Raw genomic sequence first — 27,954 nt, 5'->3', positions numbered from 1 at the left:
GCAGATCTGAACACTCTTTCTGTAGAAAATGCAACTGGACATTTGGAGCGCTAGGAGAGTAGTAGTGGAAAAAGGAATATATTCAAATATAAACTACACAGAAGCATTCTGTGAAACTTCTTTCTGATCTGAGCATTCAGCTAACAGAGTTAAACCATACTTATTATTGAGCAGTTTTGAAACACTCTGTCTGTAGAAAATGCAACTGGACATTCGTAGCGCTAAGTGGGTAATAGTGGAAAAAAGAATATTTTCAAATATAAACTACACAGAAGCATTGTATGAAACTTCTTTCTGTTCTGTGCATTCAACTAACAGAGTTGAACCTTACTTTTGATTGAGCCTTTCTGAAACACTCTTTCTGTAGAAACTGCAATTGGACATTCTGAGCGCTAAGAGGCCTATATTGGGAAAAATAATATCTTCAAATAAAAACTACACAGAAGCATTGTGTGAAACTTATTTCTGATATGTTCATTAAGCTAACAGAGTTAAACCATACTTTTGATTGCGCAGTTCTGAACACTCTTTCTGTAGAAAATGCAAGTGGACATTCGGAGCGCTAAGAGGGTAATAGTGGAAAAAGGAATATATTCAAATATAAACTACACAGTAGCATTCTGTGAAAATTCTTTCTGTTCTGTGCATTCAACTAACAGAATTGAACCTTACTTTTGATTGAGCCGTTCTGAAACACGCTTTGTGTAGAAACTGCAGTTGGACATGCTAAGCGCTAAGAGGCCTACATTAGGAAAAAGAATATCTTCATATAAAAACTACACAGATGCATTCTGTGAAACTTATTTCTGATCTGTAAATTCAGTTAACAGAGATAAAACATATTTTTGATTGAGCAGTTATGAAACACTCTTTTTGTAGAAAATGCAAGTGGAGATTCGGAGCGCTAAGAGGGTAATAGTGGAAAAAGGAATGTCTTCAAATATAAACTACACAGAATCATTCGGTGAAACTTCTTTCTGATCTGTGCATTCAGCTAACAGAGTTAAACCATACTTTTGATTGAGCACATCTGAACACTCTTTCTGTTGAAAATGCAACTGGACTTTTGGAGCGCTAAGAGCGTAGTAGTGGAAAAAGGAATATATGCAAATATAAACTACACAGAAGCATTCTGTGAAACTTCTTTCTGATCTGAGCATACAGCTAACAGAGTTAGACCATACTTTTGATTGAGCAGTTTTGAAACTCTCTGTCTGTAGAAAATGCAACTGGACATTCCTAGCGCTAAGTGGGTAATAGTGGAAAAAAGAATATATTCAAATATAAACTACACAGAAGCATTGTATGAAACTTCTTTCTGTTCTGTGCATTCAACTAACAGAGTTGAACCTTACTTTTGATTGAGCCGTTCTGAAACACTCTTTCTGTAGAAACTGCAATTGGACATTCTGAGCGCTAAGAGGCCTATATTGGGAAAAAGAATGTCTACAAATAAAAACTACACAGAAGAATTGTGTGAAACTACTTTCTGTTCTGTTTGTTCAACTAAAAGAGTTGAACCTTAGTTTTGATTGAGCCGTTCTGAAACACTCTTTCTGTAGAAAATGCAAGTGGAGATTCGGAGCGCTAAGAGGGTAATAGTGGAAAAAGGAATGTCTCCAAATATAAACTACACAGAATCATTCTGTGAAACTTCTTTCTGATCTGTGCATTCAGCTAACAGAGTTAAACCATACTTTTGATTGAGCAGATCTGAACACTCTTTCTGTAGAAAATGCAACTGGACATTTGGAGCGCCAAGAGAGTAGTAGTGGAAAAAGGAATATATTCAAATATAAACTACACCGAAGCATTCTGTGAAACTTCTTTCTGATCTGAGCATTCAGCTAACAGAATTAAACCATACTTATGATTGAGCAGTTTTGAAACACTCTGTCTGTAGAAAATGCAATTGGACATTCGTAGCGCTAAGTGGGTAATAGTGGAAAAAAGAATATGTTCAAATATAAACTACACAGAAGCATTGTATGAAACTTCTTTCTGTTCTGTGCATTCAACTAACAGAGTTGAACCTTACTTTTGATTGAGCCTTTCTGAAACACTCTTTCTGTAGAAACTGCAATTGGACATTCTGAGCGCTAAGAGGACTCTATTGGGAAAAATAATATCTTCAAATAAAAACTACACAGAAGCATTGTGTGAAACTTATTTCTGATATGTTCATTAAGCTAACAGAGTTAAGCCATACTTTTGATTGCGCAGTTCTGAACACTCTTTCTGTAGAAAATGCAAGTGGACATTCGGAGCGCTACGAGGGTAATAGTGGAAAAAGGAAGATATTCAAATATAAACTACACAGTAGCATTGTGTGAAAATTCTTTCTGTTCTGTGCATTCAACTAACAGAGTTGAACCTTACTTTTGATTGAGCCGTTCTGAAACACTCTTTGTGTAGAAACTGCAATTGGACATGCTAAGCGCTAAGAGGCCTACATTAGGAAAAAGAATATCTTCAAATAAAAACTACACAGATGCATTCTGTGAAACTTATTTCTGATCTGTAAATTCAGTTAACAGAGATAAAACATATTTTTGATTGAGCAGTTATGAAACACTCTTTTTGTAGAAAATGCAAGTGGAGATTCGGAGCGCTAAGAGGGTAATAGTGGAAAAAGGAATGTCATCAAATATAAACTACACAGAATCATTCGGTGAAACTTCTTTCTGATCTGTGCATTCAGCTAACAGAGTTAAACCATACTTTTGATTGAGCACATCTGAACACTCTTTCTGTTGAAAATGCAACTGGACATTTGGAGCGCTAAGAGCGTAGTAGTGGAAAAAGGAATATATGCAAATATAAACTACACAGAAGCATTCTGTGAAACTTCTTTGTGATCTGAGCATACAGCTAACAGAGTTAAACCATACTTTTGATTGAGCAGTTTTGAAACTCTCTGTCTGTAGAAAATGCAACTGGACATTCGTAGCGCTAAGTGGGTAATAGTGGAAAAAAGAATATGTTCAAATATAAACTACACAGAAGCATTGTATGAAACTTCTTTCTGTTCTGTGCATTCAACTAACAGAGTTCAACCTTACTTTTGATTGAGCCGTTCTGAAACACTCTTTCTGTAGAAACTGCAATTGGACATTCTGAGCGCTAAGAGGCCTATATTGGGAAAAAGAATGTCTACAAATAAAAACTACACAGAAGAATTGTGTGAAACTACTTTCTGTTCTGTTTGTTCAACTAAAAGAGTTGAACCTTAGTTTTGATTGAGCCGTTCTGAAACACTCTTTCTGTAGAAAGTGCAAGTGGAGATTCGGAGCGCTAAGAGGGTAATAGTGGAAAAAGGAATGTCTCCAAATATAAACTACACAGAATCATTCTGTCAAACTTCTTTCTGATCTGTGCATTCAGCTAACAGAGTTAAACCATACTTTTGATTGAGCAGATCTGAACACTCTTTCTGTAGAAAATGCAACTGGACATTTGGAGCGCTAAGAGAGTAGTAGTGGAAAAAGGAATATATTCAAATATAAACTACACAGAAGCATTCTGTGAAACTTCTTTCTGATCTGAGCATTCAGCTAACAGAGTTAAAGCATACTTATGATTGAGCAGATTTGAAACACTCTGTCTGTAGAGAATGCAATTGGACATTCGTAGCGCTAAGTGGGTAATAGTGGAAAAAAGAATATGTTCAAATATAAACTACACAGAAGCATTTTATGAAACTTCTTTCTGTTCTGTGCATTCAACTAACAGATTTGAACCTTACTTTTGATTGAGCCTTTCTGAAACACTCTTTCTGTAGAAACTGCAATTGGACATTCTGAGCGCTAAGAGGACTCTACTGGGAAAAATAATATCTTCAAATAAAAACTACACAGAAGCATTGTGTGAAACTTATTTCTGATATGTTCATTAAGCTAACAGAGTTAAACCATACTTTTGATTGCGCAGTTCTCAACACTCTTTCTGTAGAAAATGCAAGTGGACATTCGGAGCGCTACGAGGGTAATAGTGGAAAAAGGAATATATTCAAATATAAACTACACAGTAGCATTCTGTGAAAATTCTTTCTGTTCTGTGCATTCAACTAACAGAATTGAACCTTACTTTTGATTGAGCCGTTCTGAAACACTCTTTGTGTAGAAACTGCAGTTGGACATGCTAAGCGCTAAGAGGCCTACATTAGGAAAAAGAATATCTTCATATAAAAACTACACAGATGCATTCTGTGAAACTTATTTCTGATCTGTAAATTCAGTTAACAGAGATAAAACATATTTTTGATTGAGCAGTTATGAAACACTCTTTTTGTAGAAAATGCAAGTGGAGATTCGGAGCGCTAAGAGGGTAATAGTGGAAAAAGGAATGTCTTCAAATATAAACTACACAGAATCATTCGGTGAAACTTCTTTCTGATCTGTGCATTCAGCTAACAGAGTTAAACCATACTTTTGATTGAGCACATCTGAACACTCTTTCTGTTGAAAATGCAACTGGACTTTTGGAGCGCTAAGAGCGTAGTAGTGGAAAAAGGAATATATGCAAATATAAACTACACAGAAGCATTCTGTGAAACTTCTTTCTGATCTAGCATACAGCTAACAGAGTTAGACCATACTTTTGATTGAGCAGTTTTGAAACTCTCTGTCTGTAGAAAATGCAACTGGACATTCGTAGCGCTAAGTGGGTAATAGTGGAAAAAAGAATATGTTCAAATATAAACTACACAGAAGCATTGTATGAAACTTCTTTCTGTTCTGTGCATTCAACTAACAGAGTTGAACCTTACTTTTGATTGAGCCGTTCTGAAACACTCTTTCTGTAGAAACTGCAATTGGACATTCTGAGCGCTAAGAGGCCTATATTGGGAAAAAGAATGTCTACAAATAAAAACTACACAGAAGAATTGTGTGAAACTACTTTCTGTTCTGTTTGTTCAACTAAAAGAGTTGAACCTTAGTTTTGATTGAGCCGTTCTGAAACACTCTTTCTGTAGAAAATGCAAGTGGAGATTCGGAGCGCTAAGAGGGTAATAGTGGAAAAAGGAATGTCTCCAAATATAAACTACACAGAATCATTCTGTGAAACTTCTTTCTGATCTGTGCATTCAGCTAACAGAGTTAAACCATACTTTTGATTGAGCAGATCTGAACACTCTTTCTGTAGAAAATGCAACTGGACATTTGGAGCGCCAAGAGAGTAGTAGTGGAAAAAGGAATATATTCAAATATAAACTACACTGAAGCATTCTGTGAAACTTCTTTCTGATCTGAGCATTCAGCTAACAGAATTAAACCATACTTATGATTGAGCAGTTTTGAAACACTCTGTCTGTAGAAAATGCAATTGGACATTCGTAGCGCTAAGTGGGTAATAGTGGAAAAAAGAATATGTTCAAATATAAACTACACAGAAGCATTGTATGAAACTTCTTTCTGTTCTGTGCATTCAACTAACAGAGTTGAACCTTACTTTTGATTGAGCCTTTCTGAAACACTCTTTCTGTAGAAACTGCAATTGGACATTCTGAGCGCTAAGAGGACTCTATTGGGAAAAATAATATCTTCAAATAAAAACTACACAGAAGCATTGTGTGAAACTTATTTCTGATATGTTCATTAAGCTAACAGAGTTAAGCCATACTTTTGATTGCGCAGTTCTGAACACTCTTTCTGTAGAAAATGCAAGTGGACATTCGGAGCGCTACGAGGGTAATAGTGGAAAAAGGAAGATATTCAAATATAAACTACACAGTAGCATTCTGTGAAAATTCTTTCTGTTCTGTGCATTCAACTAACAGAGTTGAACCTTACTTTTGATTGAGCCGTTCTGAAACACTCTTTGTGTAGAAACTGCAATTGGACATGCTAAGCGCTAAGAGGCCTACATTAGGAAAAAGAATATCTTCAAATAAAAACTACACAGATGCATTCTGTGAAACTTATTTCTGATCTGTAAATTCAGTTAACAGAGATAAAACATATTTTTGATTGAGCAGTTATGAAACACTCTTTTTGTAGAAAATGCAAGTGGAGATTCGGAGCGCTAAGAGGGTAATAGTGGAAAAAGGAATGTCATCAAATATAAACTACACAGAATCATTCGGTGAAACTTCTTTCTGATCTGTGCATTCAGCTAACAGAGTTAAACCATACTTTTGATTGAGCACATCTGAACACTCTTTCTGTTGAAAATGCAACTGGACATTTGGAGCGCTAAGAGCGTAGTAGTGGAAAAAGGAATATATGCAAATATAAACTACACAGAAGCATTCTGTGAAACTTCTTTGTGATCTGAGCATACAGCTAACAGAGTTAAACCATACTTTTGATTGAGCAGTTTTGAAACTCTCTGTCTGTAGAAAATGCAACTGGACATTCGTAGCGCTAAGTGGGTAATAGTGGAAAAAAGAATATGTTCAAATATAAACTACACAGAAGCATTGTATGAAACTTCTTTCTGTTCTGTGCATTCAACTAACAGAGTTCAACCTTACTTTTGATTGAGCCGTTCTGAAACACTCTTTCTGTAGAAACTGCAATTGGACATTCTGAGCGCTAAGAGGCCTATATTGGGAAAAAGAATGTCTACAAATAAAAACTACACAGAAGAATTGTGTGAAACTACTTTCTGTTCTGTTTGTTCAACTAAAAGAGTTGAACCTTAGTTTTGATTGAGCCGTTCTGAAACACTCTTTCTGTAGAAAATGCAAGTGGAGATTCGGAGCGCTAAGAGGGTAATAGTGGAAAAAGGAATGTCTCCAAATATAAACTACACAGAATCATTCTGTCAAACTTCTTTCTGATCTGTGCATTCAGCTAACAGAGTTAAACCATACTTTTGATTGAGCAGATCTGAACACTCTTTCTGTAGAAAATGCAACTGGACATTTGGAGCGCTAAGAGAGTAGTAGTGGAAAAAGGAATATATTCAAATATAAACTACACAGAAGCATTCTGTGAAATTTCTTTCTGATCTGAGCATTCAGCTAACAGAGTTAAACCATACTTTTGATTGAGCAGTTTTGAAACACTCTGTCTGTAGAAAATGCAATGGGACATTCGTAGCGCTAAGTGGGTAATAGTGGAAAAAAGAATATGTTCAAATATAAACTACACAGAAGCATTGTATGAAACTTCTTTCTGTTCTGTGCATTCAACTAACAGAGTTGAACCTTACTTTTGATTGAGCCGTTCTGAAACACTCTTTCTGTAGAAACTGCAATTGGACATTCTGAGCGCTAAGAGGCCTATATTGGGAAAAAGAATGTCTACAAATAAAAACTAAACAGAAGAATTGTGTGAAACTTCTTTCTGTTCTGTTTGTTCAACTAAAAGAGTTGAACCTTAGTTTTGATTGAGCTGTTCTGAAACACTCTTTCTGTAGAAAATGCAAGTGGAGATTCGGAGCGCTAATAGGGTAATAGTGGAAAAAGGAATGTCTCCAAATATAAACTACACAGAATCATTCTGTGAAACTTCTTTCTGATCTGTGCATTCAGCTAACAGATTTAAACCATACTATTGATTGAGCAGATCTGAACACTCTTTCTGTAGAAAATGCAACTGGACATTTGGAGCGCTAAGAGAGTAGTAGTGGAAAAAGGATTATATTCAAATATAAACTACACAGAAGCATTCTGTGAAACTTCTTTCTGATCTGAGCATTCAGCTAACAGAGTTAAACCATACTTTCGATTGAGCAGTTTTGAAACACTCTGTCTGTAGAAAATGCAACTGGACATTCGTAGCGCTAAGTGGGTAATAGTGGAAAAAAGAATATGTTCAAATATAAACTACACAGAAGCATTGTATGAAACTTCTTTCTGTTCTGTGCATTCAACTAACAGAGTTGAACCTTACATTTGATTGAGCCTTTCTGAAACACTCTTTCTGTAGAAACTGCAATTGGACATTCTGAGCGCTAAGAGGCCTCTATTGGGAAAAATAATATCTTCAAATAAAAACTACACAGAAGCATTGTGTGAAACTTATTTCTGATATGTTCATTAAGCTAACAGAGTTAAACCATTCTTTTGATTGCGCAGTTCTGAACACTCTTTCTGTAGAAAATGCAAGTGGACATTCGGAGCGCTAAGAGGGTAATAGTGGAAAAAGGAATATATTCATATATAAACTACACAGAAGCATTGTATGAAACTTCTTTCTGTTCTGTGCATTCAACTAACAGATTTGAACCTTACTTTTGATTGAGCCTTTCTGAAACACTCTTTCTGTAGAAACTGCACTTGGACATTCTGAGCGCTAAGAGGACTCTATTGGGAAAAATAATATCTTCAAATAAAAACTACACAGAAGCATTGTGTGAAACTTATTTCTGATATGTTCATTAAGCTAACAGAGTTAAACCATACTTTTGATTGCGCAGTTCTGAACACTCTTTCTGTAGAAAATGCAAGTGGACATTCGGAGCGCCAAGAGGGTAATAGTGGAAAAAGGAATATATTCAAATATAAACTACACAGTAGCATTCTGTGAAAATTCTTTCTGTTCTGTGCATTCAACTAACAGAGTTGAACCTTACTTTTGATTGAGCCATTCTGAAACACTCTTTCTGTAGTAACTGCAATTGGACATGCTAAGCGCTAAGAGGCCTACATTGGGAAAAAGAATATCTTCAAATATAAACTACACAGATGCATTCTGTGAAACTTATTTCTGATCTGTAAATTCAGTTAACAGATATAAAACATATTTTTGATTGAGCAGTTATGAAACACTCTTTTTGTAGAAAATGCAAGTGGAGATTCGAAGCGCTAAGAGGATAACAGTGGAAAAAGGAATGTCTTCAAATATAAACTACACAGAATCATTCGGTGAAACTTCTTTCTGATCTGTGCATTCAGCTAACAGAGTTAAACCATACTTTTGATTGAGCAGATCTGAACACTCTTTCTGTAGAAAATGCAACTGGACATTTGGAGCGCTAAGAGCGTAGTAGTGGAAAAAGGAATATATTCAAATATAAACTACACAGAAGCATTCTGTGAAACTTCTTTCTGATCTGAGCATTCAGCTAACAGAGTTAAACCATACTTTTGATTGAGCAGTTTTGAAACACTCTGTAGAAAATGCAACTGGACATTCGTAGCGCTAAGTGGGTAATAGTGGAAAAAAGAATATGTTCAAATATAAACTACACAGAAGCATTGTATGAAACTTCTTTCTGTTCTGTGCATTCAACTAACAGAGTTGAACCTTACTTTTGATTGAGCCGTTCTGAAACACTCTTTCTGTAGAAACTGCAATTGGACATTCTGAGCGCTAAGAGGCCTATATTGGGAAAAAGAATATCTACAAATAAAAACTACACAGAAGAATTGTGTGAAACTTCTTTCTGTTCTGTTTGTTCAACTAAAAGAGTTGAACCTTAGTTTTGATTGAGCCGTTCTGAAACACTCTTTCTGTAGAAAATGCAAGTGGAGATTCGGAGCGCTAAGAGGGTAATAGTGGAAAAAGGAATGTCTTCAAATATAAACTACACAGAATCATTCTGTGAAACTTCTTTCTGATCTGAGCATTCAGCTAACAGAGTTAAACCATACTTTTGATTGAGCAGATCTGAACACTCTTTCTGTAGAAAATGCAACTGGACATTTGGAGCGCTAAGAGAGTAGTAGTGGAAAAAGGAATATATTCAAATATAAACTACACAGAAGCATTCTGTGAAACTTCTTTCTGATCTGAGCATTCAGCTAACAGAGTTAAACCATACTTTTGATTGAGCAGTTTTGAAACACTCTGTCTGTAGAAAATGCAACTGGACATTCGTAGCGCTAAGTGTGTAATAGTGGAAAAAAGAATATGTTCAAATATAAACTACACAGAAGCATTGTATGAAACTTCTTTCTGTTATGTGCATTCAACTAACAGAGATGAACCTTACTTTTGATTGAGCCTTTCTGAAACACTCTTTCTGTAGAAACTGCAATTGGACATTCTGAGCGCTAAGAGGCCTCTATTGGGAAAAATAATATCTTCAAATAAAAACTACACAGAAGCATTGTGTGAAACTTATTTCTGATATGTTCATTAAGCTAACAGAGTTAAACCATACTTTTGATTGCGCAGTTCTGAACACTCTTTCTGTAGAAAATGCAAGTGGACATTCGGAGCGCTAAGAGGGTAATAGTGGAAAAAGGAATATATTCAAATATAAACTACACAGTAGCATTCTGTGAAAATTCTTTCTGTTCTGTGCATTCAACTAACAGAGTTGAACCTTACTTTTGATTGAGCCGTTCTGAAACACTCTTTCTTTAGTAACTGCAATTGGACATGCTAAGCGCTAAGAGGCCTACATTGGGAAAAATAATATCTTCAAATAAAAACTACACAGATGCATTCTGTGAAACTTATTTCTGATCTGTAAATTCAGTTAACAGATATAAAACATATTTTTGATTGAGCAGTTATGAAACACTCTTTTTGTAGAAAATGCAAGTGGAGATTCGGAGCGCTAAGAGGGTAACAGTGGAAAAAGGAATGTCTTCAAATATAAACTACACAGAATCATTCGGTGAAACTTCTTTCTGATCTGTGCATTCAGCTAACAGAGTTAAACCATACTTTTGATTGAGCAGATCTGAACACTCTTTCTGTAGAAAATGCAACTGGACATTTGGAGCGCTAAGAGCGTAGTAGTGGAAAAAGGAATATATTCAAATATAAACTACACAGAAGCATTCTGTGAAACTTCTTTCTGATCTGAGCATTCAGCTAACAGAGTTAAACCATACTTTTGATTGAGCAGTTTTGAAACACTCTGTCTGTAGGAAATGCAACTGGACATTCGTAGCGCTAAGTGGGTAATAGTGGAAAAAAGAATATGTTCAAATATAAACTACACAGAAGCATTGTATGAAACTTCTTTCTGTTCTGTGCATTCAACTAACAGAGTTGAACCTTACTTTTGATTGAGCCGTTCTGAAACACTCTTTCTGTAGAAACTGCAATTGGACATTCTGAGCGCTAAGAGGCCTATATTGGGAAAAAGAATGTCTACAAATAAAAACTACACAGAAGAATTGTGTGAAACTTCTTTCTGTTCTGTTTGTTCAACTAAAAGAGTTGAACCTTAGTTTTGATTGAGCCGTTCTGAAACACTCTTTCTGTAGAAAATGCAAGTGGAGATTCGGAGCGCTAAGAGGGTAATAGTGGAAAAAGGAATGTCTCCAAATATAAACTACACAGAATCATTCTGTGAAACTTCTTTCTGATCTGTGCATTCAGCTAACAGAGTTAAACCATACTTTTGATTGAGCAGATCTGAACACTCTTTCTGTAGAAAATGCAACTGGACATTTGGAGCGCTAAGAGAGTAGTAGTGGAAAAAGGAATATATTCAAATACAAACTACACAGAAGCATTCTGTGAAACTTCTTTCTGATCTGAGCATTCAGCTAACAGAGTTAAACCATACTTTTGATTGAGCAGTTTTGAAACACTCTGTCTGTAGAAAATGCAACTGGACATTCGTAGCGCTAAGTGGGTAATAGTGGAAAAAAGAATATGTTCAAATATAAACTACACAGAAGCATTGTATGAAACTTCTTTCTGTTCTGTGCATTCAACTAACAGAGTTGAACCTTACATTTGATTGAGCCTTTCTGAAACACTCTTTCTGTAGAAACTGCAATTGGACATTCTGAGCGCTAAGAGGCCTCTATTGGGAAAAATAATATCTTCAAATAAAAACTACACAGAAGCATTGTGTGAAACTTATTTCTGATATGTTCATTAAGCTAACAGAGTTAAACCATACTTTTGATTGCGCAGTTCTGAACACTCTTTCTGTAGAAAATGCAAGTGGACATTCGGAGCGCTAAGAGGTTAATAGTGGAAAAAGGAATATATTCAAATATAAACTACACAGTAGCATTCTGTGAAAATTCTTTCTGTTCTGTGCATTCAACTAACAGAGTTGAACCTTACTTTTGATTGAGCCGTTCTGAAACACTCTTTCTTTAGTAACTGCAATTGGACATGCTAAGCGCTAAGAGGCCTACATTGGGAAAAAGAATATCTTCAAATAAAAACTACACAGATGCATTCTGTGAAACTTATTTCTGATCTGTAAATTCAGTTAACAGATATAAAACATATTTTTGATTGAGCAGTTATGAAACACTCTTTTTGTAGAAAATGCAAGTGGAGATTCGGAGCGCTAAGAGGGTAACAGTGGAAAAAGGAATGTCTTCAAATATAAACTACACAGAATCATTCGGTGAAACTTCTTTCTGATCTGTGCATTCAGCTAACAGAGTTAAACCATACTTTTGATTGAGCAGATCTGAACACTCTTTCTGTAGAAAATGCAACTGGACATTTGGAGCGCTAAGAGCGTAGTAGTGGAAAAAGGAATATATTCAAATATAAACTACACAGAAGCATTCTGTGAAACTTCTTTCTGATCTGAGCATTCAGCTAACAGAGTTAAACCATACTTTTGATTGAGCAGTTTTGAAACACTCTGTCTGTAGAAAATGCAACTGGACATTCGTAGCGCTAAGTGGGTAATAGTGGAAAAAAGAATATGTTCAAATATAAACTACACAGAAGCATTGTATGAAACTTCTTTCTGTTCTGTGCATTCAACTAACAGAGTTGAACCTTACTTTTGATTGAGCCGTTCTGAAACACTCTTTCTGTAGAAACTGCAATTGGACATTCTGAGCGCTAAGAGGCCTATATTGGGAAAAAGAATGTCTACAAATAAAAACTACACAGAAGAATTTTGTGAAACTTCTTTCTGTTCTGTTTGTTCAACTAAAAGAGTTGAACCTTAGTTTTGATTGAGCCGTTCTGAAACACTCTTTCTGTAGAAAATGCAAGTGGAGATTCGGAGCGCTAAGAGGGTAATAGTGGAAAAAGGAATGTATTCAAATATAAACTACACAGAATCATTCGGTGAAACTTCTTTCTGATCTGTGCATTCAGCTAACAGAGTTAAACCATACTTTTGATTGAGCAGATCTGAACACTCTTTCTGTTGAAAATGCAACTGGACATTTGGAGCGCTAAGAGCGTAGTAGTGGAAAAAGTAATATATTCAAATATAAACTACACAGAAGCATTCTGTGAAACTTCTTTCTGATCTGAGCATTCAGCTAACAGAGTTAAACCATACTTTTGATTGAACAGTTTTGAAACACTCTGTCTGTAGAAAATGCAACTGGACATTCGTAGCGCTAAGTGGGTAATAGTGGAAAAAAGTATATGTTCAAATATAAACTACACAGAAGCATTGTATGAAACTTCTTTCTGTTCTGTGCATTCAACTAACAGAGTTGAACCTTACTTTTGATTGAGCCGTTCTGAAACACTCTTTCTGTAGAAACTGCAATTGGACATTCTGAGCGCTAAGAGGCCTATATTGGGAAAAAGAATGTCTACAAATAAAAACTACACTGAAGAATTGTGTGAAACTTCTTTCTGTTCTGTTTGTTCAACTAAAAGAGTTGAACCTTAGTTTTGATTGAGCCGTTCTGAAACACACTTTCTGTAGAAAATGCAAGTGGAGATTCGGAGCGCTAAGAGGGTAATAGTGGAAAAAGGAATGTCTCCAAATATAAACTGCACAGAATCATTCTGTGAAACTTCTTTCTGATCTGTGCATTCAGCTAACAGAGTTAAACCATACTTTTGATTGAGCAGATCTGAACACTCTTTCTGTAGAAAATGCAACTGGACATTTGGAGCGCTAAGAGAGTAGTAGTGGAAAAAGGAATATATTCAAATATAAACTACACAGAAGCATTCTGTGAAACTTCTTTCTGATCTGAGCATTCAGCTAACAGATTTAAACCATACTTTTGATTGAGCAGTTTTGAAACACTCTGTCTGTAGAAAATGCAACTGGACATTCGTAGCGCTAAGTGGGTAATAGTGGAAAAAAGAATATGTTCAAATATAAACTACACAGAAGCATTGTATGAAACTTCTTACTGTTCTGTGCATTCAACTAACAGAGTTGAACCTTACTTTTGATTGAGCCTTACTGAAACACTCTTTCTGTAGAAACTGCAATTGGACATTCTGAGCGCTAAGAGGCCTCTATTGGGAAAAATAATATCTTCAAATAAAAATTACACAGAAGCATTGTGTGAAACTTATTTCTGATATGTTCATTAAGCTAACAGAGTTAAACCATAGTTTTGATTGCGCAGTTCTGAACACTCTTTCTGTAGAAAATGCAAGTGGACATTCGGAGCGCTAAGAGGGTAATAGTGGAAAAAGGAATATATTCAAATATAAACTACACAGTAGCATTCTGTGAAAATTCTTTCTGTTCTGTGCATTCAACTAACAGAGTTGAACCTTACTTTTGATTGAGCCGTTCTGAAACACTCTTCCTGTAGTAACTGCAATTGGACATGCTAAGCGCTAAGAGGCCTACATTGGGAAAAAGAATATCTTCAAATAAAAACTACACAGATGCATTCTGTGAAACTTATTTCTGATCTGTAAATTCAGTTAACAGATATAAAACATATTTTTGATTGAGCAGTTATGAAACACTCTTTTTGTAGAAAATGCAAGTGGAGATTCGGAGCGCTAAGAGGGTAACAGTGGAAAAAGGAATGTCTTCAAATATAAACTACACAGAATCATTCGGTGAAACTTCTTTCTGATCTGTGCATTCAGCTAACAGAGTTAAACCATACTTTTGATTGAGCAGATCTGAACACTCTTTCTGTAGAAAATGCAACTGGACATTTGGAGCGCTAAGAGCGTAGTAGTGGAAAAAGGAATATATTCAAATATAAACTACACAGAAGCATTCTGTGAAACTTCTTTCTGATCTGAGCATTCAGCTAACAGAGTTAAACCATACTTTTGATTGAGCAGTTTTGAAACACTCTGTCTGTAGAAAATGCAACTGGACATTCGTAGCGCTAAGTGGGTAATAGTGGAAAAAAGAATATGTTCAAATATAAACTACACAGAATCATTGTATGAAACTTCTTTCTGTTCTGTGCATTCAACTAACAGAGTTGAACCTTACTTTTGATTGAGCCGTTCTGAAACACTCTTTCTGTAGAAACTGCAATTGGACATTCTGAGCGCTAAGAGGCCTATATTGGGAAAAAGAATGTCTACAAATAAAAACTACACAGAAGAATTGTGTGAAACTTCTTTCTGTTCTGTTTGTTCAACTAAAAGAGTTGAACCTTAGTTTTGATTGAGCCGTTCTGAAACACTCTTTCTGTAGAAAATGCAAGTGGAGATTCGGAGCGCTAAGAGGGTAATAGTGGAAAAAGGAATGTCTCCAAATATAAACTACACAGAATCATTCTGTGAAACTTCTTTCTGATCTGTGCATTCAGCTAACAGAGTTAAACCATACTTTTGATTGAGCAGATCTGAACACTCTTTCTGTAGATAATGCAACTGGACATTTGGAGCGCTAAGAGAGTAGTAGTGGAAAAAGGAATATATTCAAATATAAACTACACAGAAGCATTCTGTGAAACTTCTTTCTGATCTGAGCATTCAGCTAACAGAGTTAAACCATACTTTTGATTGAGCAGTTTTGAAACACTCTGTCTGTAGAAAATGCAACTGGACATTCGTAGCGCTAAGTGGGTAATAGTGGAAAAAAGAATATGTTCAAATATAAACTACACAGAAGCATTGTATGAAACTTCTTTCTGTTCTGTGCATTCAACTAACAGAGTTGAACCTTACTTTTGATTGAGCCTTTCTGAAACACTCTTTCTGTAGAAACTGCAATTGGACATTCTGAGCGCTAAGAGGCCACTATTGGGAAAAATAATATCTTCAAATAAAAACTACACAGAAGCATTGTGTGAAACTTATTTCTGATATGTTCATTAAGCTAACAGAGTTAAACCATACTTTTGATTGCGCAGTTCTGAACACTCTTTCTGTAGAAAATGCAAGTGGACATTCGGAGCGCTAAGTGGGTAATAGTGGAAAAAGGAATATATTCAAATATAAACTACACAGTAGCATTCTGTGAAAATTCTTTCTGTTCTGTGCATTCAACTAACAGAGTTGAACCTTACTTTTGATTGAGCCGTTCTGAAACACTCTTTCTGTAGTAACTGCAATTGGACATGCTAAGCGCTAAGAGGCCTACATTGGGAAAAAGAATATCTTCAAATAAAAACTACACAGATGCATTCTGTGAAACTTATTTCTGATCTGTAAATTCAGTTAACAGATATAAAACATATTTTTGATTGAGCAGTTATGAAACACTCTTTTTGTAGAAAATGCAAGTGGAGATTCGGAGCGCTAAGAGGGTAACAGTGGAAAAAGGAATGTCTTCAAATATAAACTACACAGAATCATTCGGTGAAACTTCTTTCTGATCTGTGCATTCAGCTAACAGAGTTAAACCATACTTTTGATTGAGCAGATCTGAACACTCTTTCTGTTGAAAATGCAACTGGACATTTGGAGCGCTAAGAGAGTAGTAGTGGAAAAAGGAATATATTCAAATATAAACTACACAGAAGCATTCTGTGAAACTTCTTTCTGATCTGAGCATTCAGCTAACAGAGTTAAACCATACTTTTGATTGAGCAGTTTTGAAACACTCTGTCTGTAGAAAATGCAACTGGACATTCGTAGCGCTAAGTGGGTAATAGTGGAAAAAAGATTATGTTCAAATATAAACTACACAGAAGCATTGTATGAAACTTCTTCCTGTTCTGTGCATTCAACTAACAGAGTTGAACCTTACTTTTGATTGAGCCGTTCTGAAACACTCTTTCTGTAGAAACTGCAATTGGACATTCTGAGCGCTAAGAGGCCTATATTGGGAAAAAGAATGTCTACAAATAAAAACTACACAGAAGAATTGTGTGAAACTTCTTTCTGTTCTGTTTGTTCAACTAAAAGAGTTGAACCTTAGTTTTGATTGAGCCGTTCTGAAACACTCTTTCTGTAGAAAATGCAAGTGGAGATTCGGAGCGCTAAGAGGGTAATAGTGGAAAAAGGAATGTCTCCAAATATAAACTACACAGAATCATTCTGTGAAACTTCTTTCTGATCTGTGCATTCAGCTAACAGAGTTAAACCATACTTTTGATTGAGCAGATCTGAACACTCTTTCTGTAGAAAATGCAACTGGACATTTGGAGCGCTAAGAGAGTAGTAGTGGAAAAAGGAATATATTCAAATGCAAACTACACAGAAGCATTCTGTGAAACTTCTTTCTGATCTGAGCATTCAGCTAACAGAGTTAAACCATACTTTTGATTGAGCAGTTTTGAAACACTCTGTCTGTAGAAAATGCAACTGGACATTCGTAGCGCTAAGTGGGTAATAGTGGAAAAAAGAATATGTTCAAATATAAACTACACAGAACATTGTATGAAACTTCTTTCTGTTCTGTGCATTCAACTAACAGAGTTGAACCTTACATTTGATTGAGCCTTTCTGAAACACTCTTTCTGTAGAAACTGCAATTGGACATTCTGAGCGCTAAGAGGCCTCTATTGGGAAAAATAATATCTTCAAATAAAAACTACACAGAAGCATTGTGTGTAACTTATTTCTGATATGTTCATTAAGCTAACAGAGTTAAACCATACTTTTGATTGCGCAGTTCTGAACACTCTTTCTGTAGAAAATGCAAGTGGACATTCGGAGCGCTAAGAGGGTAATAGTGGAAAAAGGAATATATTCAAATAAAAACTACACAGTAGCATTCTGTGAAAATTCTTTCTGTTCTGTGCATTCAACTAACAGAGTTGAACCTTACTTTTGATTGAGCCGTTCTGAAACACTCTTTCATTAGTAACTGCAATTGGACATGCTAAGCGCTAAGAGGTCTACATTGGGAAAAAGAATATCTTCAAATAAAAACTACACAGATGCATTCTGTGAAACTTATTTCTGATCTGTAAATTCAGTTAACAGATATAAAACATATTTTTGATTGAGCAGTTATGAAACACTCTTTTTGTAGAAAATGCAAGTGGAGATTCGGAGCGCTAAGAGGGTAATAGTGGAAAAAGGAATATATTCAAATATAAACTACACAGTAGCATTCTGTGAAAATTCTTTCTGTTCTGTGCATTCAACTAACAGAGTTGAACCTTACTTTTGATTGAGCCGTTCTGAAACACTCTTTCTGTAGTAACTGCTATTGGACATGCTAAGCGCTAAGAGGCCTACATTGGGAAAAAGAATATCTTCAAATAAAAACTACACAGATGCATTCTGTGAAACTTATTTCTGATCTGTAGATTCAGTTAACAGATATAAAACATATTTTTGATTGAGCAGTTATGAAACACTCTTTTTGTAGAAAATGCAAGTGGAGATTCGGAGCGCTAAGAGGGTAACAGTGGAAAAAGGAATGTCTTCAAATATAAACTACACAGAATCATTCGGTGAAACTTCTTTCTGATCTGTGCATTCAGCTAACAGAGTTAAACCATACTTTTGATTGAGCAGATCTGAACACTCTTTCTGTAGAAAATGCAACTGGACATTTGGAGCGCTAAGAGCGTAGTAGTGGAAAAAGGAATATATTCAAATATAAACTACACAGAAGCATTCTGTGAAACTTCTATCTGATCTGAGCATTCAGCTAACAGAGTTAAAATATACTTTTGATTGAGCAGTTTTGAAACACTCTGTCTGTAGAAAATGCAAGTGGACATTCGTAGCGCTAATTGGGTAATAGTGGAAAAAAGAATATGTTCAAATATAAACTACACAGAAGCATTGTATGAAACTTCTTTCTGTTCTGTGCATTCAACTAACAGAGTTGAACCTTACTTTTGATTGAGCCGTTCTGAAACACTCTTTCTGTAGAAACTGCAATTGGACATTCTGAGCGCTAAGAGGCCTATATTGGGAAAAAGAATGTCTACAAATAAAAACTACACAGAAGAATTGTGTGAAACTTCTTTCTGTTCTGTTTGTTCAACTAAAAGAGTTGAACCTTAGTTTTGATTGAGCCGTTCTGAAACACTCTTTCTGTAGAAAATGCAATTGGAGATTCGGAGCGCTAAGAGGGTAATAGTGGAAAAAGGAATGTCTCCAAATATAAACTACACAGAATCATTCTGTGAAACTTCTTTCTGATCTGTGCATTCAGCTAACAGAGTTAAACCATACTTTTGATTGAGCAGATCTGAACACTCTTTCTGTAGATAATGCAACTGGACATTTGGAGCGGTAAGAGCGTAGTAGTGGAAAAAGGAATATATTCAAATATAAACTACACAGAAGCATTCTGTGAAACTTCTTTCTGATCTGAGCATTCAGCTAACAGAGTTAAACCATACTTTTGATTGAGCAGTTTTGAAACACTCTGTCTGTAGAAAATGCAACTGGACATTCGTAGCGCTAAGTGGGTAATAGTGGAAAAAAGAATATGTTCAAATATAAACTACACAGAAGCATTGTATGAAACTTCTTTCTGTTCTGTGCATTCAACTAACAGAGTTGAACCTTACTTTTGATTGAGCCTTTCTGAAACACTCTTTCTGTAGAAACTGCAATTGGACATTCTGAGCGCTAAGAGGCCACTATTGGGAAAAATAATATCTTCAAATAAAAACTACACAGAAGCATTGTGTGAAACTTATTTCTGATATGTTCATTAAGCTAACAGAGTTAAACCATACTTTTGATTGCGCAGTTCTGAACACTCTTTCTGTAGAAAATGCAAGTGGACATTCGGAGCGCTAAGTGGGTAATAGTGGAAAAAGGAATATATTCAAATATAAACTACACAGTAGCATTCTGTGAAAATTCTTTCTGTTCTGTGCATTCAACTAACAGAGTTGAACCTTACTTTTGATTGAGCCGTTCTGAAACACTCTTTCTGTAGTAACTGCAATTGGACATGCTAAGCGCTAAGAGGCCTACATTGGGAAAAAGAATATCTTCAAATAAAAACTACACAGATGCATTCTGTGAAACTTATTTCTGATCTGTAAATTCAGTTAACAGATATAAAACATATTTTTGATTGAGCAGTTATGAAACACTCTTTTTGTAGAAAATGCAAGTGGAGATTCGGAGCGCTAAGAGGGTAACAGTGGAAAAAGGAATGTCTTCAAATATAAACTACACAGAATCATTCGGTGAAACTTCTTTCTGATCTGTGCATTCAGCTAACAGAGTTAAACCATACTTTTGATTGAGCAGATCTGAACACTCTTTCTGTTGAAAATGCAACTGGACATTTGGAGCGCTAAGAGAGTAGTAGTGGAAAAAGGAATATATTCAAATATAAACTACACAGAAGCATTCTGTGAAACTTCTTTCTGATCTGAGCATTCAGCTAACAGAGTTAAACCATACTTTTGATTGAGCAGTTTTGAAACACTCTGTCTGTAGAAAATGCAACTGGACATTCGTAGCGCTAAGTGGGTAATAGTGGAAAAAAGATTATGTTCAAATATAAACTACACAGAAGCATTGTATGAAACTTCTTCCTGTTCTGTGCATTCAACTAACAGAGTTGAACCTTACTTTTGATTGAGCCGTTCTGAAACACTCTTTCTGTAGAAACTGCAATTGGACATTCTGAGCGCTAAGAGGCCTATATTGGGAAAAAGAATGTCTACAAATAAAAACTACACAGAAGAATTGTGTGAAACTTCTTTCTGTTCTGTTTGTTCAACTAAAAGAGTTGAACCTTAGTTTTGATTGAGCCGTTCTGAAACACTCTTTCTGTAGAAAATGCAAGTGGAGATTCGGAGCGCTAAGAGGGTAATAGTGGAAAAAGGAATGTCTCCAAATATAAACTACACAGAATCATTCTGTGAAACTTCTTTCTGATCTGTGCATTCAGCTAACAGAGTTAAACCATACTTTTGATTGAGCAGATCTGAACACTCTTTCTGTAGAAAATGCAACTGGACATTTGGAGCGCTAAGAGAGTAGTAGTGGAAAAAGGAATATATTCAAATACAAACTACACAGAAGCATTCTGTGAAACTTCTTTCTGATCTGAGCATTCAGCTAACAGAGTTAAACCATACTTTTGATTGAGCAGTTTTGAAACACTCTGTCTGTAGAAAATGCAACTGGACATTCGTAGCGCTAAGTGGGTAATAGTGGAAAAAAGAATATGTTCAAATGTAAACTACACAGAACATTGTATGAAACTTCTTTCTGTTCTGTGCATTCAACTAACAGAGTTGAACCTTACATTTGATTGAGCCTTTCTGAAACACTCTTTCTGTAGAAACTGCAATTGGACATTCTGAGCGCTAAGAGGCCTCTATTGGGAAAAATAATATCTTCAAATAAAAACTACACAGAAGCATTGTGTGTAACTTATTTCTGATATGTTCATTAAGCTAACAGAGTTAAACCATACTTTTGATTGCGCAGTTCTGAACACTCTTTCTGTAGAAAATGCAAGTGGACATTCGGAGCGCTAAGAGGGTAATAGTGGAAAAAGGAATATATTCAAATAAAAACTACACAGTAGCATTCTGTGAAAATTCTTTCTGTTCTGTGCATTCAACTAACAGAGTTGAACCTTACTTTTGATTGAGCCGTTCTGAAACACTCTTTCATTAGTAACTGCAATTGGACATGTTAAGCGCTAAGAGGTCTACATTGGGAAAAAGAATATCTTCAAATAAAAACTACACAGATGCATTCTGTGAAACTTATTTCTGATCTGTAAATTCAGTTAACAGATATAAAACATATTTTTGATTGAGCAGTTATGAAACACTCTTTTTGTAGAAAATGCAAGTGGAGATTCGGAGCGCTAAGAGGGTAATAGTGGAAAAAGGAATATATTCAAATATAAACTACACAGTAGCATTCTGTGAAAATTCTTTCTGTTCTGTGCATTCAACTAACAGAGTTGAACCTTACTTTTGATTGAGCCGTTCTGAAACACTCTTTCTGTAGTAACTGCTATTGGACATGCTAAGCGCTAAGAGGCCTACATTGGGAAAAAGAATATCTTCAAATAAAAACTACACAGATGCATTCTGTGAAACTTATTTCTGATCTGTAAATTCAGTTAACAGATATAAAACATATTTTTGATTGAGCAGTTATGAAACACTCTTTTTGTAGAAAATGCAAGTGGAGATTCGGAGCGCTAAGAGGGTAACAGTGGAAAAAGGAATGTCTTCAAATATAAACTACACAGAATCATTCGGTGAAACTTCTTTCTGATCTGTGCATTCAGCTAACAGAGTTAAACCATACTTTTGATTGAGCAGATCTGAACACTCTTTCTGTAGAAAATGCAACTGGACATTTGGAGCGCTAAGAGCGTAGTAGTGGAAAAAGGAATATATTCAAATATAAACTACACAGAAGCATTCTGTGAAACTTCTATCTGATCTGAGCATTCAGCTAACAGAGTTAAACCATACTTTTGATTGAGCAGTTTTGAAACACTCTGTCTGTAGAAAATGCAAGTGGACATTCGTAGCGCTAATTGGGTAATAGTGGAAAAAAGAATATGTTCAAATATAAACTACACAGAAGCATTGTATGAAACTTCTTTCTGTTCTGTGCATTCAACTAACAGAGTTGAACCTTACTTTTGATTGAGCCGTTCTGAAACACTCTTTCTGTAGAAACTGCAATTGGACATTCTGAGCGCTAAGAGGCCTATATTGGGAAAAAGAATGTCTACAAATAAAAACTACACAGAAGAATTGTGTGAAACTTCTTTCTGTTCTGTTTGTTCAACTAAAAGAGTTGAACCTTAGTTTTGATTGAGCCGTTCTGAAACACTCTTTCTGTAGAAAATGCAATTGGAGATTCGGAGCGCTAAGAGGGTAATAGTGGAAAAAGGAATGTCTCCAAATATAAACTACACAGAATCATTCTGTGAAACTTCTTTCTGATCTGTGCATTCAGCTAACAGAGTTAAACCATACTTTTGATTGAGCAGATCTGAACACTCTTTCTGTAGATAATGCAACTGGACATTTGGAGCGGTAAGAGCGTAGTAGTGGAAAAAGGAATATATTCAAATATAAACTACACAGAAGCATTCTGTGAAACTTCTTTCTGATCTGAGCATTCAGCTAACAGAGTTAAACCATACTTTTGATTGAGCAGTTTTGAAACACTCTGTCTGTAGAAAATGCAACTGGACATTCGTAGCGCTAAGTGGGTAATAGTGGAAAAAAGAATATGTTCAAATATAAACTACACAGAAGCATTGTATGAAACTTCTTTCTGTTCTGTGCATTCAACTAACAGAGTTGAACCTTACGTTTGATTGAGCCTTTCTGAAACACTCTTTCTGTAGAAACTGCAATTGGACATTCTGAGCGCTAAGAGGCCTCTATTGGGAAAAATAATATCTTCAAATAAAAACTACACAGAAGCATTGTGTGAAACTTATTTCTGATATGTTCATTAAGCTAACAGAGTTAAACCATACTTTTGATTGCGCAGTTCTGAACACTCTTTCTGTAGAAAATGCAAGTGGACATTCGGAGCGCTAAGAGGGTAATAATGGAAAAAGGAATATATTCAAATATAAACTACACAGTAGCATTCTGTGAAAATTCTTTCTGTTCTGTGCATTCAACTGAGTTGAACCTTACTTTTGATTGAGCCGTTCTGAAACACTCTTTCTGTAGAAACTGCAATTGGACATGCTAAGCGCTAAGAGGCCTACATTGGGAAAAAGAATATCTTCAAATAAAAACTACACAGATGCATTCTGTGAAACTTATTTCTGATCTGTAAATTCAGTTAACAGAGATAAAACATATTTTTGATTGAGCAGTTATGAAACACTATTTTTGTAGAAAATGCAAGTGGAGATTCGGGGCGCTAAGAGGGTAATAGTGGAAAAAGGAATGTCTTCAAATATAAACTACACAGAATCATTCGGTGAAAGTTCTTTCTGATCTGTGCATTCAGCTAACAGAGTTAAACCATACTTTTGATTGAGCAGATCTGAACACTCTTTCTGTTGAAAATGCAACTGGACATTTGGAGCGCTAAGAGCGTAGTAGTGGAAAAAGGAATATATTCAAATATAAACTACACAGAAGCATTCTGTGAAACTTCTTTCTGATCTGAGCATTCAGCTAACAGAGTTAAACCATACTTTTGATTGAGCAGTTTTGAAACACTCTGTCTGTAGAAAATGCAACTGGACATTCGTAGCGCTAAGTGGGTAATAGTGGAAAAAATATATGTTCAAATATAAACTACACAGAAGCATTGTATGAAACTTCTTTCTGTTCTGTGCATTCAAATAACAGAGTTGAACCTTACTTTTGATTGAGCCTTTCTGAAACACTCTTTCTGTAGAAACTGCAATTGGACATTCTGAGCGCTAAGAGGCCTATATTGGGAAAAAGAATATCTACAAATAAAAACTACACAGAAGAATTGTGTGAAACTTCTTTCTGTTCTGTTTGTTCAACTAAAAGAGTTGAACCTTAGTTTTGATTGAGCCGTTCTGAAACACTCTTTCTGTAGAAAATGCAAGTGGAGATTCGGAGCGCTAAGAGGGTAATAGTGGAAAAAGGAATGTCTTCAAATATAAACTACACAGAATCATTCTGTGAAACTTCTTTCTGATCTGAGCATTCAGCTAACAGAGTTAAACCATACTTTTGATTGAGCAGATCTGAACACTCTTTCTGTAGAAAATGCAACTGGACATTTGGAGCGCTAAGAGAGTAGTAGTGGAAAAAGGAATATATTCAAATATAAACTACACAGAAGCATTCTGTGAAACTTCTTTCTGATCTGAGCATTCAGCTAACAGAGTTAAACCATACTTTTGATTGAGCAGTTTTGAAACACTCTGTCTGTAGAAAATGCAACTGGACATTCGTAGCGCTAAGTGTGTAATAGTGGAAAAAAGAATATGTTCAAATATAAACTACACAGAAGCATTGTATGAAACTTCTTTCTGTTATGTGCATTCAACTAACAGAGATGAACCTTACTTTTGATTGAGCCTTTCTGAAACACTCTTTCTGTAGAAACTGCAATTGGACATTCTGAGCGCTAAGAGGCCTCTATTGGGAAAAAAAATATCTTCAAATAAAAACTACACAGAAGCATTGTGTGAAACTTATTTCTGATATGTTCATTAAGCTAACAGAGTTAAACCATACTTTTGATTGCGCAGTTCTGAACACTCTTTCTGTAGAAAATGCAAGTGGACATTCGGAGCGCTAAGAGGGTAATAGTGGAAAAAGGAATATATTCAAATATAAACTACACAGTAGCATTCTGTGAAAATTCTTTCTGTTCTGTGCATTCAACTAACAGAGTTGAACCTTACTTTTGATTGAGCCGTTCTGAAACACTCTTTCTTTAGTAACTGCAATTGGACATGCTAAGCGCTAAGAGGCCTACATTGGGAAAAATAATATCTTCAAATAAAAACTACACAGATTCATTCTGTGAAACTTATTTCTGATCTGTAAATTCAGTTAACAGATATAAAACATATTTTTGATTGAGCAGTTATGAAACACTCTTTTTGTAGAAAACGCAAGTGGAGATTCGGAGCGCTAAGAGGGTAACAGTGGAAAAAGGAATGTCTTCAAATATAAACTACACAGAATCATTCGGTGAAACTTCTTTCTGATCTGTGCATTCAGCTAACAGAGTTAAACCATACTTTTGATTGAGCAGATCTGAACACTCTTTCTGTAGAAAATGCAACTGGACATTTGGAGCGCTAAGAGCGTAGTAGTGGAAAAAGGAATATATTCAAATATAAACTACACAGAAGCATTCTGTGAAACTTCTTTCTGATCTGAGCATTCAGCTAACAGAGTTAAACCATACTTTTGATTGAGCAGTTTTGAAACACTCTGTCTGTAGGAAATGCAACTGGACATTCGTAGCGCTAAGTGGGTAATAGTGGAAAAAAGAATATGTTCAAATATAAACTACACAGAAGCATTGTATGAAACTTCTTTCTGTTCTGTGCATTCAACTAACAGAGTTGAACCTTACTTTTGATTGAGCCGTTCTGAAACACTCTTTCTGTAGAAACTGCAATTGGACATTCTGAGCGCTAAGAGGCCTATATTGGGAAAAAGAATGTCTACAAATAAAAACTACACAGAAGAATTGTGTGAAACTTCTTTCTGTTCTGTTTGTTCAACTAAAAGAGTTGAACCTTAGTTTTGATTGAGCCGTTCTGAAACACTCTTTCTGTAGAAAATGCAAGTGGAGATTCGGAGCGCTAAGAGGGTAATAGTGGAAAAAGGAATGTCTCCAAATATAAACTACACAGAATCATTCTGTGAAACTTCTTTCTGATCTGTGCATTCAGCTAACAGAGTTAAACCATACTTTTGATTGAGCAGATCTGAACACTCTTTCTGTAGAAAATGCAACTGGACATTTGGAGCGCTAAGAGAGTAGTAGTGGAAAAAGGAATATATTCAAATACAAACTACACAGAAGCATTCTGTGAAACTTCTTTCTGATCTGAGCATTCAGCTAACAGAGTTAAACCATACTTTTGATTGAGCAGTTTTGAAACACTCTGTCTGTAGAAAATGCAACTGGACATTCGTAGCGCTAAGTGGGTAATAGTGGAAAAAAGAATATGTTCATATATAAACTACACAGAAGCATTGTATGAAACTTCTTTCTGTTCTGTGCATTCAACTAACAGAGTTGAACCTTACATTTGATTGAGCCTTTCTGAAACACTCTTTCTGTAGAAACTGCAATTGGACATTCTGAGCGCTAAGAGGACTCTATTGGGAAAAATAATATCTTCAAATAAAAACTACACAGAAGCATTGTGTGAAACTTATTTCTGATATGTTCATTAAGCTAACAGAGTTAAACCATACTTTTGATTGCGCAGTTCTGAACACTCTTTCTGTAGAAAATGCAAGTGGACATTCGGAGCGCTAAGAGGGTAATAGTGGAAAAAGGAATATATTCAAATATAAACTACACAGTAGCATTCTGTGAAAATTCTTTCTGTTCTGTGCATTCAACTAACAGAGTTGAACCTTACTTTTGATTGAGCCGTTCTGAAACACTCTTTCTTTAGTAACTGCAATTGGACATGCTAAGCGCTAAGAGGCCTACATTGGGAAAAAGAATATCTTCAAATAAAAACTACACAGATGCATTCTGTGAAACTTATTTCTGATCTGTAAATTCAGTTAACAGATATAAAACATATTTTTGATTGAGCAGTTATGAAACACTCTTTTTGTAGAAAATGCAAGTGGAGATTCGGAGCGCTAAGAGGGTAACAGTGGAAAAAGGAATGTCTTCAAATATAAACTACACAGAATCATTCGGTGAAACTTCTTTCTGATCTGTGCATTCAGCTAACAGAGTTAAACCATACTTTTGATTGAGCAGATCTGAACACTCTTTCTGTAGAAAATGCAACTGGACATTTGGAGCGCTAAGAGCGTAGTAGTGGAAAAAGGAATATATTCAAATATAAACTACACAGAAGCATTCTGTGAAACTTCTTTCTGATCTGAGCATTCAGCTAACAGAGTTAAACCATACTTTTGATTGAGCAGTTTTGAAACACTCTGTCTGTAGAAAATGCAACTGGACATTCGTAGCGCTAAGTGGGTAATAGTGGAAAAATGAATATGTTCAAATATAAACTACACAGAATCATTGTATGAAACTTCTTTCTGTTCTGTGCATTCAACTAACAGAGTTGAACCTTACTTTTGATTGAGCCGTTCTGAAACACTCTTTCTGTAGAAACTGCAATTGGACATTCTGAGCGCTAAGAGGCCTATATTGGGAAAAAGAATGTCTACAAATAAAAACTACACAGAAGAATTGTGTGAAACTTCTTTCTGTTCTGTTTGTTCAACTAAAAGAGTTGAACCTTAGTTTTGATTGAGCCGTTCTGAAACACTCTTTCTGTAGAAAATGCAAGTGGAGATTCGGAGCGCTAAGAGGGTAATAGTGGAAAAAGGAATGTCTCCAAATATAAACTACACAGAATCATTCTGTGAAACTTCTTTCTGATCTGTGCATTCAG

This window comes from Symphalangus syndactylus, chromosome 3 (assembly GCF_028878055.3).
Source record: "Symphalangus syndactylus isolate Jambi chromosome 3, NHGRI_mSymSyn1-v2.1_pri, whole genome shotgun sequence".
NCBI lineage: Eukaryota > Metazoa > Chordata > Mammalia > Primates > Hylobatidae > Symphalangus > Symphalangus syndactylus.
This window is presented reverse-complemented; position numbering follows the sequence as displayed.